Here is a 12493-nt window from a genome sequence, read left to right on the forward strand (position 1 = left end):
CTTGGGTGAAGCATTGGCACCGTCATAGCTCATATGTGTCAAACCAAATGGGCTGCCTTCCTGGGGAGCAGCTTTTTTACCGGACGGTCTCCAGAGAGACGTTCAGGACCCTACAGGGATTCTTTGCTCCCCAGCCCAACACACACAAACAAGCGTGTGTGTGTGTGTGTGTGTGTGTGTGTGTTGGAAATGGCAGCGATCAGAAAGCGCTGCTCCTATCCATCCACTGATTATTGGATTTTGTGCCGAAGGCAAACATTTCCCTTTGACCTCAGTGTCCCTCGCTGAGGAACTCAGCTATAATTCGACATCGGGCCATATCCTGTACCCACGGGAAACTGTGTGATTTCCTCAAGGAGCTGCAAATTCAACAACAGGACTGTGGTTTGGACCAGATGAGGTACAACTTCATGACGGGAGATTACACTTTGTTAAGAGAAGTCACTTTTTAGTTGTTTTTCTTGTCTTTTTTTTTTTTAATGAAACAGGACAAGCAAAGCAGTGCCCCAAGGCTCTGGGTTTTCCAAAGGAAGACTCCCCCCACCCCTACTCCAGAGCCGCAGCAGCCCTTGAAAGATGTGGAGGGCTTCCTCTCCCGTTTTGAGGGGCAGGGAGTAGCAATCAGACACAAAGAAAACTGAAGTATGGGGGATCCAAGACCCCTCCCCCAAGTAGCCTCACTTTTTAGCATCACGGGTTAGAAGTTTATAAGAATTCTGGATCCATGGTTTCCTATGGTCGCTTTTACAGATCTTGTTAATTTATTACCCGTGGTTACACTTTTAATGGAAATCATGAAGAAATGGCAAAGGAAACATGAGCTAATTTTTTTCCAGTGACACATTTCACTGCTATTTAAATAGCCGTTTTGCCAAACCAAACACAGCGCTTACAGCCAGCAGTGACACATGAAGGAGATCACTGTGGCCGATCCTGCCTGCGGCATCCAGAACAGGCGAGACTTTCTCTCAGCTTCCCCAAGGGCCGGACGCCAAGCGGGGTGAGCTGGGGGGAGCTGGGGCCTGGGGCACAGCTGGAGCCCCAGCGCTGGGGTGACTGCAGCTCCCACCCTCTCCCAGGCGGGGCTGCTTCTCTCTTGCCTGGAGCCCACGCCTGTGCCCCCCGGGGGCCCTGGTGCGACTGTTTCTCCAGCAGCCTGGGAGGCCCCCCAGAGCGGGCCACTGTCGGGCTCTTGATTTGCTCAGGCCTCTAACTGGGAACGTGATCAAGTTGTATACAGTCAGGGGTAGACTTTGGGGAAAGCGGGCCAGCTTTGTTGCTGTTCTGTGGTGGCAGTGGCCTTCACCCTGACCACGCTCACACAGGGCGCCTTTGTTGGGTGAACCCAGAGCCTCTGACTTCTCCTCAGAAACACTGGCCTCGGAATCTTTCTTGCTCCCCGGCTCTGGGGCTGTGATGTCACTGAGCATTTATTAACTTTTCAAGAGGCCAATTGAAAGCTGTGGCATTTGGCAAGAGAGAAGCTGGAGTCTGAGACACTGGAGAAGGGGAACAGGCCCACCGAGGCCCTGGTGACAGCGGGTACAGGGGCGCCGTGCAAGGGAAACCTTTCTTGATATCAGCCTTGTCAGAACCTCCCGAGGACTTAAAAAACTCCGTAGCATCGAGGGAAGCGAAGCACTGGCCCTTGGAGACCTTGGATCAGTTGTCAAACTCAGGGACCCTGTGAGAGCCCTGGGGCAACGACCTTCTCCCGATGAGCTCCCCTGATGGACAGGAGTGGGGTAGGGTGGGGTAGTGACCCAAGAAGGGGGCACGACACAGGGAGAGAACATCTGGAGAGAGGAGCCCCAGCAAACAGGACTGGGGTTTCAACCCCACCGGTCCCCACTGGATCTTGAACGGCTTCCTGTCTATCCCCCGGCCCCGAGACAGGATGCTCTGTAGCCCCCCAGCATCCCCTGCAAGTGTCAAGGTGGGCAGAGCAGAGGGGCTCTGACAGAACTTGGGCAGCAGGCCTGCTGGCGTACGGGGCAAAACCACTCTCCCTCCTGGCTTTCCAGGGAGAAAAGCCACTTTAGTGAGGCTCCGGAGAGAAGTTAACTGTCGTTTTCCCTTTGCCAAAAAGTATATTAAATTCACTGACCACATTTTTCCAAACCCAAGTACGCAGGACATTAGATGCAACGCACACTGGCTGGGCTCTGGTGCACTGGGCACCACACATATTTCATTTTGCGTTATTAATATTTAAACCAAAGCAGCTGTTCTCCATACACTCAGAGCCCACGGCCTGCCCAAGGCTCCTCTGGAGGCTCCTCTCCCTGGGGCCAGATGTACCAGCCAGGAAGCCCCTTGTAGACCCTCAGGCCTCGGGCCCCCTGCAGTGAATTTCCCCAAGTAGCCACTTACTGATCTGCAGTGACATTTCTGGGGCATTTCTAGCTTGGCGGTTTGTTGGCAAGAACAGAGTCTGTTGATCTGGTTAGCTGAGAGTCAGGACTCACCCCAAGCAGGTTTTTGACAGGGGCAAAGGTTTCTCTTTGGAACACCAACCTCCCTTTGAGCTCTCTGGCCCAGAGCTAGGTACCCTGGGCTCTCACTGTTCTCTCCAACTCTTTCAGCCTTCAAAACTTGTCCAACTTGGAGCCCGGGGTCCTCCTCCTGGGCATTTGCCCCTTAAAGCCTCATCTCCAAGCCTGAGTGGGGAGTCTTCGGCCTGAGTCCGGAGACAGTTGGCCAGCGCTACATACAGCCTGATAGTGACTTCCCTTCCAACCTGCCTCAACTCACTCCCTCAGGACCCTGTGCTGCTCTGCTTCCCAGGCATAGCGAGCACTGTCCTTCCACAGGTCACTGCTACTTCCACTTGCCTTTGAGGTCCCAGGATACAAGTCAGCTCCTCTGGGCTACCCCCCTACAACCCCCCAGTCCAGGAGGAGCTAACTACTTACTATTCTCTCCTTTCATAACGACTTACACCGCCCTCTGTTTCGGCATATATCACATTATATCGTAACCTTTCTTTGCATACTTATAAAAACTAATATTTATTGAGTTCTATCTATGTACATGGTGCCTTACGTCAAATAATACCTTGTATAATTCTCACACTAACTTTATGAGGTGCATTCAATAATCATTCCCATTGTACAGATGGCAAAACCGAGACTGAGAGATGGTAAGAAGCTTGCCCAAGGCTGTAAGGGAGGATCCATTTCCCTCAGAAACCAAAAGCTCCTCTAGGAAGGGGCTGTGGTCTTGTGCATCCAGGGTCTACCTAACACGCTGACTCATTATAGGTGCTCAATACATGTTTGTTAGAATAAAAGTTAAATTAAGTAAAGCGAGTGGGAAGAAGATCTTCCCAAACCAGGACCTATTGAAATACCCATGTCCCCATTTTCCTTGGGTGACTGTCCCTGCTCTAGTTCCTAGAGAACGAGGAGCAAAAACTTTGTAGTAAGCCAGACCAGGATCTAAATTCCAGTTCCACCCAGATTTAAACTAGCCATGTCTCTATTTATTTCCGAACTGGTGAAAACAATACCCACCTATGTTAATCCTTACGACAACCACTTCCGGCCTGGGTGAGCTGGAGGAAGGAGGTTATGGGGCACCAAGCTGTAAGGATTAAGGGAATGATGTGTGGGACCATCTAACGACCCAGCTCTTGCTGCATTACAGACAAACACATGATGTCTTGAACACACACGTTGGGGCTCTTTGACAGCAATGAGGATGACACTGTCATATTATACAGGCTCCATAAGGCACTGCCTCTGGGCTCTCTTCCTGTAACCCTCACAATTCTTGTGGGGCATACCATTATGACCGAGTTGCACATATCTGGTGCTGTGTAACAAACCACCCCAAAACTTAGTGACTTAAAGCAATAACATTCCTCTAATTCACAAATCTGCAATTTGTGCAGAACTCAGTGGGGAAGCCCTTCCTCTCGGCTGCATTCGGCACCAGCTGAGGCAGCTTGAAGGCAGAGGGTCAGAACCGTCCAAAGGTTGTCCCCACTGCTAGGTCAGGCCATCGGTGCTGGCTGTCCTGAGATCTCAGCTGGGACTCCCAGCCAGGACGTAGTGGCCTGGGCTTCCTCACAGTGTAGTGGCTGAGTTCCACGTGGAGAAAGAGAGAGACAGGGAGAGATGACTTTTATGACCTAGCCTAGGAACTCCAGTGTCATCCTGACACATTTGATTTGTTGAAGCAGTCACAGAGACCTGTCCAAGTTCAAAGGGAGGGGACATAGACTCTGCCTCACAAAGGAAAGTGGCAAAGTTCTGGAAGCACATGTGGGAATGGAAGTGCTGCCTCTGCCTTATTTGGGAAAATGCACAAAGTCCCAAGTAGCAGAGGTGAACACTGAGGCGAGGAGGCTACCTGAGCAGAGTGAGAGGGAAGCACCCCTTAGTGGCAGAACCACAGCTTAAACTCAGGTCTTCTGACTCCCAAGCCTGGGCTTTTCCCATGGAAAAATGGGCTTTCCAATCTCACCTATCAGGGCTTTAGCAAGACCCAGCCCCCCCACCCCCATAATGGGATTTCTCAGAGCCAGCCTGCCCCTTCTCTCTCTCTCTCTCTCTCTCTCTCTCACACACACACACACACACACACACACACACACACACAGCCACTGCTAAACTTCTTCCAGCAATCCCTTTGCTCCTGGACCAGGTGCGGGGAAGATTTCCAGAGGGGCTCAGACCCCACCCTGCTGCCTCATGGCCAGGCCGGGCCGACCTGGAGGACCCAGGCCAGCCAGGAGCCAGAGCTGGGCAGTCCTGATGCTCAGGGGGCTGGGGGGAGGGAATGACAGGGGGCAGCGTCTAGGATGTGTAATTCCAGACGACAGCAGGAGCTAAGAAGACTGTGGGTAATTTGGGGAATTTTTGGAAAATGTGAGCGTGATGTCAGCCTGAGTGAAAGAGAGAGGAAAGCCAGGGAAGGGGGTTGTGGGGGAAGTCCTGGGGGGCCGGCAGGGGAAGGCGAGGGCAGCAAGTTGTAATGGGAGGAACAGTTATTAGTCTAGAAAAGTTTAACTTGAAGCTCCCAGCCTACCCCCAGGCCTCTGCCCAGCATGTACAAATCACACAGATGTGATTAAAACCCATGCTGGTGAGTCCTGGTTGGATCCAGGGCAAGACTTGGAAATGCATTTACCTCTTCACAGATTATTGAGCAACTGAGCACAAAGCCAGCCCTTCACCAGCTCTGACCTGGGGGCTTGGGGTTGGGTGTGGGGTAGGCAGGCAGCACGAGTCAGCAAGGAGCCATGAGAAATCCCTGCCTGGGAGCAGGTGGGAGGAGGTTGCAGAGGTCAGGGTTGGGGCAGCCTGACCCTCCAGGGTCTCTGGGGAATTTGACTGGTGCCTTTAGGAATGCTTTGATTGGCTTGTTAAAGCTCCATCCACACAACTGGGCGCTCTCCCAACACCCTGCCCAGAGGTTACCCCGAGCCTGAAGCTTTCATTAGGCAGCATCCAGCACACACTAGGGCAGCCTGCTTATGACAGCTAGGCATCATATGTTTGCAGCCAGACACAGCTGGAATCAGTCTCCCACCCACAATCTCCCACGCACGGGACCTTGGGCAAGTCACTGGACCTCATGAAGACTCAGTGGAATGACAACAATAGTATCTACTCCAAGTGCTGCTGTGAGCCTTAAATCAGATTGCGCAGACTGAGCGCCTCCCCAGGATCTGGCCCACAGGAGTCAATAGGTGGTCGTTCTCGTCCTTACCCCCTTTTCTTTTCCAGTCTCCTATGCACACCCAGAACCATGATGCATCCTAGACCTTGTCCAGTCCAGACTAATACGGCCGAAGAGAAGCAAAGCTGATCAAGTGTTTGGGTGGGGGCTGTGACAGGAGACTGAATTGGCACTTTCTGCCTCAAGGCACGCCTGTTACAGGAGCCCTTGCAGGGCTCTGAGAAAGCCCCTAGGACTGGAGTGCCAGCCCCACTGTGGGGAGAGGGGGGCAGGAGAGCTCTTCTTGTCACCTTGGACTGCTTGTCCTTAGGTCTAGGCCATTCCAAAACCTGTTCCTCAGGTGTCCCACTCTGTTAGACTCCATAAGAACAAACAGAAGCACAGGTGCGAGAACAGGGCCTGCCCCATCCCTATGCTGGCCATGCGGTCCTGGATTTCTCTGTGCTTCTATTTTCTCACCCAGGGCATAAGAGGGTTGGATGGATAGTGGCCTGTTAGCACCTTCATGCCCCCCCACCCTTGCCATCCTCTCCCACCCCTTCCCAACCAAGCCTCGCCAGACAAACCATGCTATCAAAGGGAGGGACTGGTTCCTGGCCCACAAAGATTTCTCTTAAATCCTTTCTGTGGCTCTGACTTCAGCACCCTCTGCACCCAGGTTCCTTTTTTCTAAGCCAGGACTAGGTTTGGGTAGGGGGACTACAGTCCCTGACTTTCCTGGAGGACTCTGATTCTATTCTCACCCTTGCTTGTCCCTTGTGGGTCTGTGCCCTTCTTAGACCACCTCCCAGAGTTCCTGAGTTAAACCTTAGAAATGAGGGTGAAAAATAAACAGCCTCAAACTTTGTCTGTGGCTTTATTTTCAGACTACTAAAAACTTGAAACAACCCTACCTCCTCCCCTTTCTCTTCTCCTGGCAGCTCCGGCATCCTCCAACTCAGTCCTGCCTGAGCCGGATTAGGGAAGGGAGGAGGTTATGGTCCATGGAAGAGTCATACCCTGAACTTTATGGGGTTTGCAGCAGCCAGATGCAGAGCTGGGTTGCACCCTTCCTCTGCAACAGCCAGAGAAATGAAATGCAGGTTTCGTGGTGCAAGTAGGAAAGGAGAGGGATGGGAAGCCAAAAGGGAGTTTTTGTAGGGGTGCAGAGAATGGCATCCAGGTGAGGAGGAATAAGAAGAGGTTATGGGGTGGTTGGTCATCTAATATCCAATAAGTGATGAGAGATAGGAAGCTTGCATGGATTGACAGGTTACTGACCATGGAAGTAGGTATCAGGCAGGTGTGGAGAGCTGGGTTGCATTTGAGAAAAGCCCATAGCTACTTTCAGGGGCCACAGCTCACAATCCCCAGAGCACTCATGGCCACAGTCTTCTCTCCCCCGATTTCAGACCTTCTGCTGTAGGAAGCAGCCTTGGGGCAGCTGGAGACCAACATTCCTGAGCTCTTCCAGCCCTAGCATTTATCTTAACGTTATTTCCCCTCCCAGGAACAAAGAAGCTTTTTATTCAGCAAGTGGCGAGAACCCACACCTCTGACAAGCCATAGATCACCCTCAGGGAGGGCAGGAGGGGATAGTGGCTTCTCCCAGAACGTGAGGCTTCTCCCTCCCACCCAGAACCTCAGAGAGGAGTGTCTGGCTCATGGTAAGTTCCCAGGCAGAAAGCAAGAATTGAGCAGAACAGACTGGTTGTGAAAGCCAGAGGCCAAGCCAAGGCAGGAAGACAGAGAAGAGATGGGATGACTGACTTCTGTGAAGGAGCCCTGAGCCCAGACTCTCCGGGCTCCTCACCTGAGATATATGATGATCAACCAAATCACCCAGGGAGCTCTGAAAAAAGAAAGGGAAAGCCCTGGCTAGTGTAGCTCAGTGCATTGAGCACGGGCCTGTGAATCAAACCATCACTAGTTCAATTCCCAGTCAGGGCACATGCCTGGGTTGCAGACCAGGTTCCCAGTGTGGTTTCCTTGACAGGCAACCGCGCATTGACATCTCTCTCTCTCTCTCTCCCCCTCTCTCTCTCTCCTTTCCTTACCTTCTCTCTAAAAATAAATAAATAAATAAAATTTAAAAAGGGAACAAATTCCCATGGTATAGAAAAGGCAACCGTATAGAAAAGGTATAGAGTACTCGACAGCCCCAGTGACCTCCACTGTAGCTGAATTTCTTGTTTCTTTCAATAAACATATTTGAATACACTAATATATATAGGTATAAAAGTATACACATATAGATATGCAGGAATGTGTATATATATGTATATATATAATCTCTGTTTACACATTTGGTAAGAAATTAAATATATTGTTCTACAATGTTCTTTTTACACTTATGTGATGTCTCTCCATATTTGTACATGTAGATCTGTCTCCTTTTTCCTGACTTAATATTTCACTGTGTGGCTATTGATGGGTATTTAGATAATTGTCCATATCTTTCTATTATGAATAACACTGCAGTAAACATCCATGTAACAAACTTCCTTGCGCAAAAGTCTGAGTATGAGCAGGGAATACTCCTAGAACTGGCAGGCAGGTCAAAGGACGTGAGCATGTGTTTCCATCCCGATGGACACTGCTACATTGCTCTTCACAGAGGTTGCACTTGTTTACACAGACACCAACTGTGTCTGAAAGTGCCTCACATCTTAGGAGAACACCACGTGTCATAAAACATTCTAATCCACACTAATTTTAGATGAGAAAAAAATAACATTTCATTGCAGTTATAATTTGCATTTCACTCATTATAAATAAGGTCGAAAAACTTTTCATGTGCTTAAAAGCCATCTGCACTTATAGGACCTTTAAAATAGATGGACTCCCCAAGTCCCACACTTCCAAATCTAGTTCAGTAATCCCAAAAATCAATACTTAAAAAATATATACTAAAATGCTTGGAGAAGGTAAGGATTTTTAAAAAGAGAACAGAGTTTAAAAATCACTATCCACATAAGAATAGATCAATAAATTTTACTTTGATGAACACTGTAAATATCTGCTCATTAAAAGGGAATGAAAAGTCAGTCAACAAATTGGGAGAAGATATTTGCAATTCGACAATGAACTCAGAGCCAGAATAATAAAGAACTCCTACAGGTCGACACGGAAAGGACAGTGACAAGGCAAAGGCTGGGACACAGGAGAGCTGCCATCAACAGACTACAACTGGAACCTACGCTTCCTGAGGGCAGAGACGCTGCCTGTCTCGTTCACCAGTGAACTTCCAGAGCCTAGCATGGTGCCAGGCACACAGTAAATACACCATAACGTTTGTTGGATGAGCCAAAAGGAATGATAAACAGAAAAGAGACAAAGATGACACTCCTCCCCCTGGGTTAAAGTGTAAAGGACCAGGAAGATGAGAATTTAAGAGAAGATGGTTTGGAGAAGAAAGAAGAAGCTGCTGGACTACATGGAGACCGAAAGCCCAGCAGAACGCCCGGCTGGGGCAATACAGTAAACAGCTATGAAAACAAGACGAGCAGTGGGACCAGAAAGCCCAGGCAGCAATTTTCCATGTGAGGTCGTTCTCCGAGAAGTGAGGTCATCTGCATGACCAGATGACGCAGGCAAAAGAGAGAATGGAGGGAAGTTGGGTGAGGACAGAATTCAAGTATAACAAGCTAGGGAAGGCAGCAGGAAATGAGAGAGAGAAGATTCAGGAAGGTGGGGCATCTGCAAAGTTAATGGAAAAAGACAGAGCTTCAAGAGGAAGGTGCTGTTGGTTCAATTTTGTTTGAGAAACAATTGTATCCCTGCCCTCCGAGTAATCCAGAGGCAGAATAACGTGGACTTGAAAGAGAAATGGACAAATCTTGGATCTAAGCATAGCTTTATTAGCAATTAATAGTGAAATCGTAAGCAAGTTACTTAAACTTCTACTTCCCAATTGATTGCATCTTCTGTTTTTTTAATTGGTTAAAATGGGGGATTAATATAATCCATACCCCAGGTTGCTGTAAGGATTAAGTAAAAGCATATGAAAGTAAGTGAAATGTATGAAATGCCCAGTGCAGGGACTGAGACATGGTTGGCACTCAATTCGTATTTATTTTCCTTCCCTCCCCACCTGTGTGCCAGGCACCAGGCATCTGACGTCTGGGGAAATGATGCTGACAAATACTATTTGTGATACAGCGGCGTGTATGAGCTCTGCGCTGCAGAACCATGTGTCAGGACCAGTGGGAGCCGCTGCACACTAGAACCGGACAAAGCTGTTGCAGAAGGCTTCAGTTAATAAGGAGATGTTAATGACCCTGCAAAGAGTTGTTTTACTAGGACGGCGGCAGGGTGGGGTTCGAGAGCAGAGCCATCAACCATCGTTCTTCAGCAGCAAGAGGCAAGAGGCTGAACTACCACAATGAAATCTCCTCAGGCTGGGAGCAACCTGAGCATGTGTGTGGGCCAGAGCCAGGGAAGAAGGCGAAGAACGCAAGGAAGAAGTCTGGCTGATGGAGCAAGACACTCAGAGAGAAGAGCTCCGACTCAGGGGCGATACAGGTTTAATGACGTGGCTATAACTTGAGGAGGGGGACTCCGAGGAAAGAAAGCCACGTTTGTGAATACAAAATTGGATACAAAAGTATACATTTATTCAGAATAAGAAAATTAGCCACAAGAAAATAAAAGTTTTATACTGATAAATACCACAATCACAAAACCCAGAAAAATGACATTATTTATTAATAAATTAACTGCCTGGCAACCCCCTATAATAATCTTAGGGAAAAAATGCTTCTTTTCTGTGTACTGTTTATCGAGTCTTTTATATTTTGTTGTATTATTTTTTATAGAGATGATAGTAAAATAACTCAGTCTTTCTTCTAGCATGGTCCATCAAAAGTTTGGGTTTTTTTTTTAATATTTTATTTCTTTTTTTTTTATTTTTAGAGAGAAGGGAAGAGAAGGAGAAAGAGAGAGAGAGAAACATCAATGTGTGGTTGCCTCTCACATGGCCCCCACTTGGGGACCTGGCCCACAACCCAGGCATGTGCCCTGACTGGGAATCGAACTGCGACCCTTTCATTCACAGCCCATGCTCAATCCACTGAGCTACACCAGCCAGGGCTCAAAAGTTTGTTTTTCATCAGTGATGATTTAGAAAAATTTTTTTCGGCTTCACAACTTGATATATTGGTAAGGTCACATAAATGTTTAGGATTGTCGTCATATTTGGAGAAACCACTATCAAGGTCCTTTCTTATACAAACTATCATATTTCAGGACGTGTCAAGTTTTTGTACATAGTGGGTCATGCTAAGCATTCTTTGAATTAACAGGATTCATTAACCAGTTTGGTGATTTGTCTTTTAGTGGTTTATCTATAAGTCTTATTTATCTTTTTAATCCTCACTCGAGGATATGTTTTATTGATTTCAAAGAGCATGGAAGAGAAAGAAAGAGAGAGAAACATCGATGTGACAGAGAAACAGATCAGTTGCCTCCCATATGCACCCTGACTGGGAATCAAACCCACAACCTAGGTAGGTGCCCTGACTGGGAATCAAACCCACAACATTTTGGTGCATGGGACAGCACTCCAACCAACTGAGCCACCCAGGCAGGGCTGTCTATGAGTTTTGTACTGTCTCATTGTTATCAGAATTTCATGTCAAATGAGCAGGAAATTTAAATATTCGTTATATGACTCAGTATTAAGTTCAGAATCATAAACACACAACTTTACAGATGAACATTCTAGCTATCGGTAGCATTACTGCAAATCTGTGCCTTCCAAAGACAGGAATTTTGATTAGGCCATATTTTACATGAGAAAAAAAGGAAAATGTCTGGTGACTTTACAATTGACTATATTCTTGGCAGGAGAGAATGACCATCTTGACTTGGTGTTAATGAGAACCAAATCTTGTTTACAGTTTTACAAGTCTGGTGAATAAAAAATATTTTTTCCTAGACTAGTTTATGGTTCTATAGCAAGTTGCCTGCTGACATCCAAAAAGATATGTCTACATCCTAACCTCCTGAACCTTAGAATTTGACCTTGATTGGAAAAAGGGTCTTTGCAGATGTGATTAAAGTAAGGCTCTTGAAATCATTCCAGATTAACCAGGTGCACCCTAAATCCAAAGACAATTGTCCTTATAAGAAACAGACAAGGAAGGGACAAGGACACAGAGGAGAAGGCCGTGTGAAGACAGGGGCAGAGAGTGAAGTGACGCGGCCACAAGCCAAGGAACATGAAGAGCAGAATAAGGCAAAGAAGGATTCTTTCCTGGAGACTTTGGGGGCAATGTCATCCTGTCCGCACATGATCTCAGACTTTTGGACTCCAGAGCAGCTGGAGAATACAACACTGTTGTTTAAGCCACCAGTTTGTGGTGATTTGTTACGGCGGCCCTGAGAAACTAAGACAGGTTCCACACATTGCACATTTTGTTCCTCCTCCACAACCCAAATATTTCTTGTAGGACTGCAATAGGACAAACTCACAAGCTAACATGCCCTGCAGCCACGCACCTGAAAGTGGTGCGTAGGTCAACACAGCGAACTGCAGAGACGCCCCCAGAAACCCTTCCCACCATGGATGGCTGGCCACCACCCACCCCAATATTTAGTAGTTTATAAACAACAACCATTTTGTTTTATCCCCCAATTTTGCAGGTCAGTAACTGGGGAAGGGATCTGCTGGGCGATTTATCTCTTCCATGTGGTATCTGTGAAGATGATTCAATGGCATCAAATGGTAGATGCTCTGGTTTGGGGGGATCTAAGGTGGTTTTGCTCACATTTCTGGGGCCTTGATGGCTGAGAGCCTGGATTCACCTAGGAACACTGGTCTGAG

The 12493-nt window shown here is 47.9% G+C and overlaps 1 long non-coding RNA gene across 1 annotated transcript; it reads left to right on the forward strand.

The window, feature by feature from the left end:
- The first annotated feature begins 890 nt into the window (after positions 1–890).
- LOC119061525 (uncharacterized) lies at positions 891–11869 on the forward strand. Its single transcript, XR_008391944.1, has 3 exons — positions 891–1000; positions 11073–11174; positions 11753–11869. It is a non-coding gene; the product is annotated as an uncharacterized LOC119061525 (long non-coding RNA).
- The last annotated feature ends 624 nt before the right edge of the window (positions 11870–12493 follow it).

This window comes from Artibeus jamaicensis, unplaced genomic scaffold (genome assembly GCF_021234435.1).
Source record: "Artibeus jamaicensis isolate MK-2021 breed Jamaican fruit bat unplaced genomic scaffold, CSHL_Jam_final contig_465, whole genome shotgun sequence".
Lineage (NCBI taxonomy): Eukaryota > Metazoa > Chordata > Mammalia > Chiroptera > Phyllostomidae > Artibeus > Artibeus jamaicensis.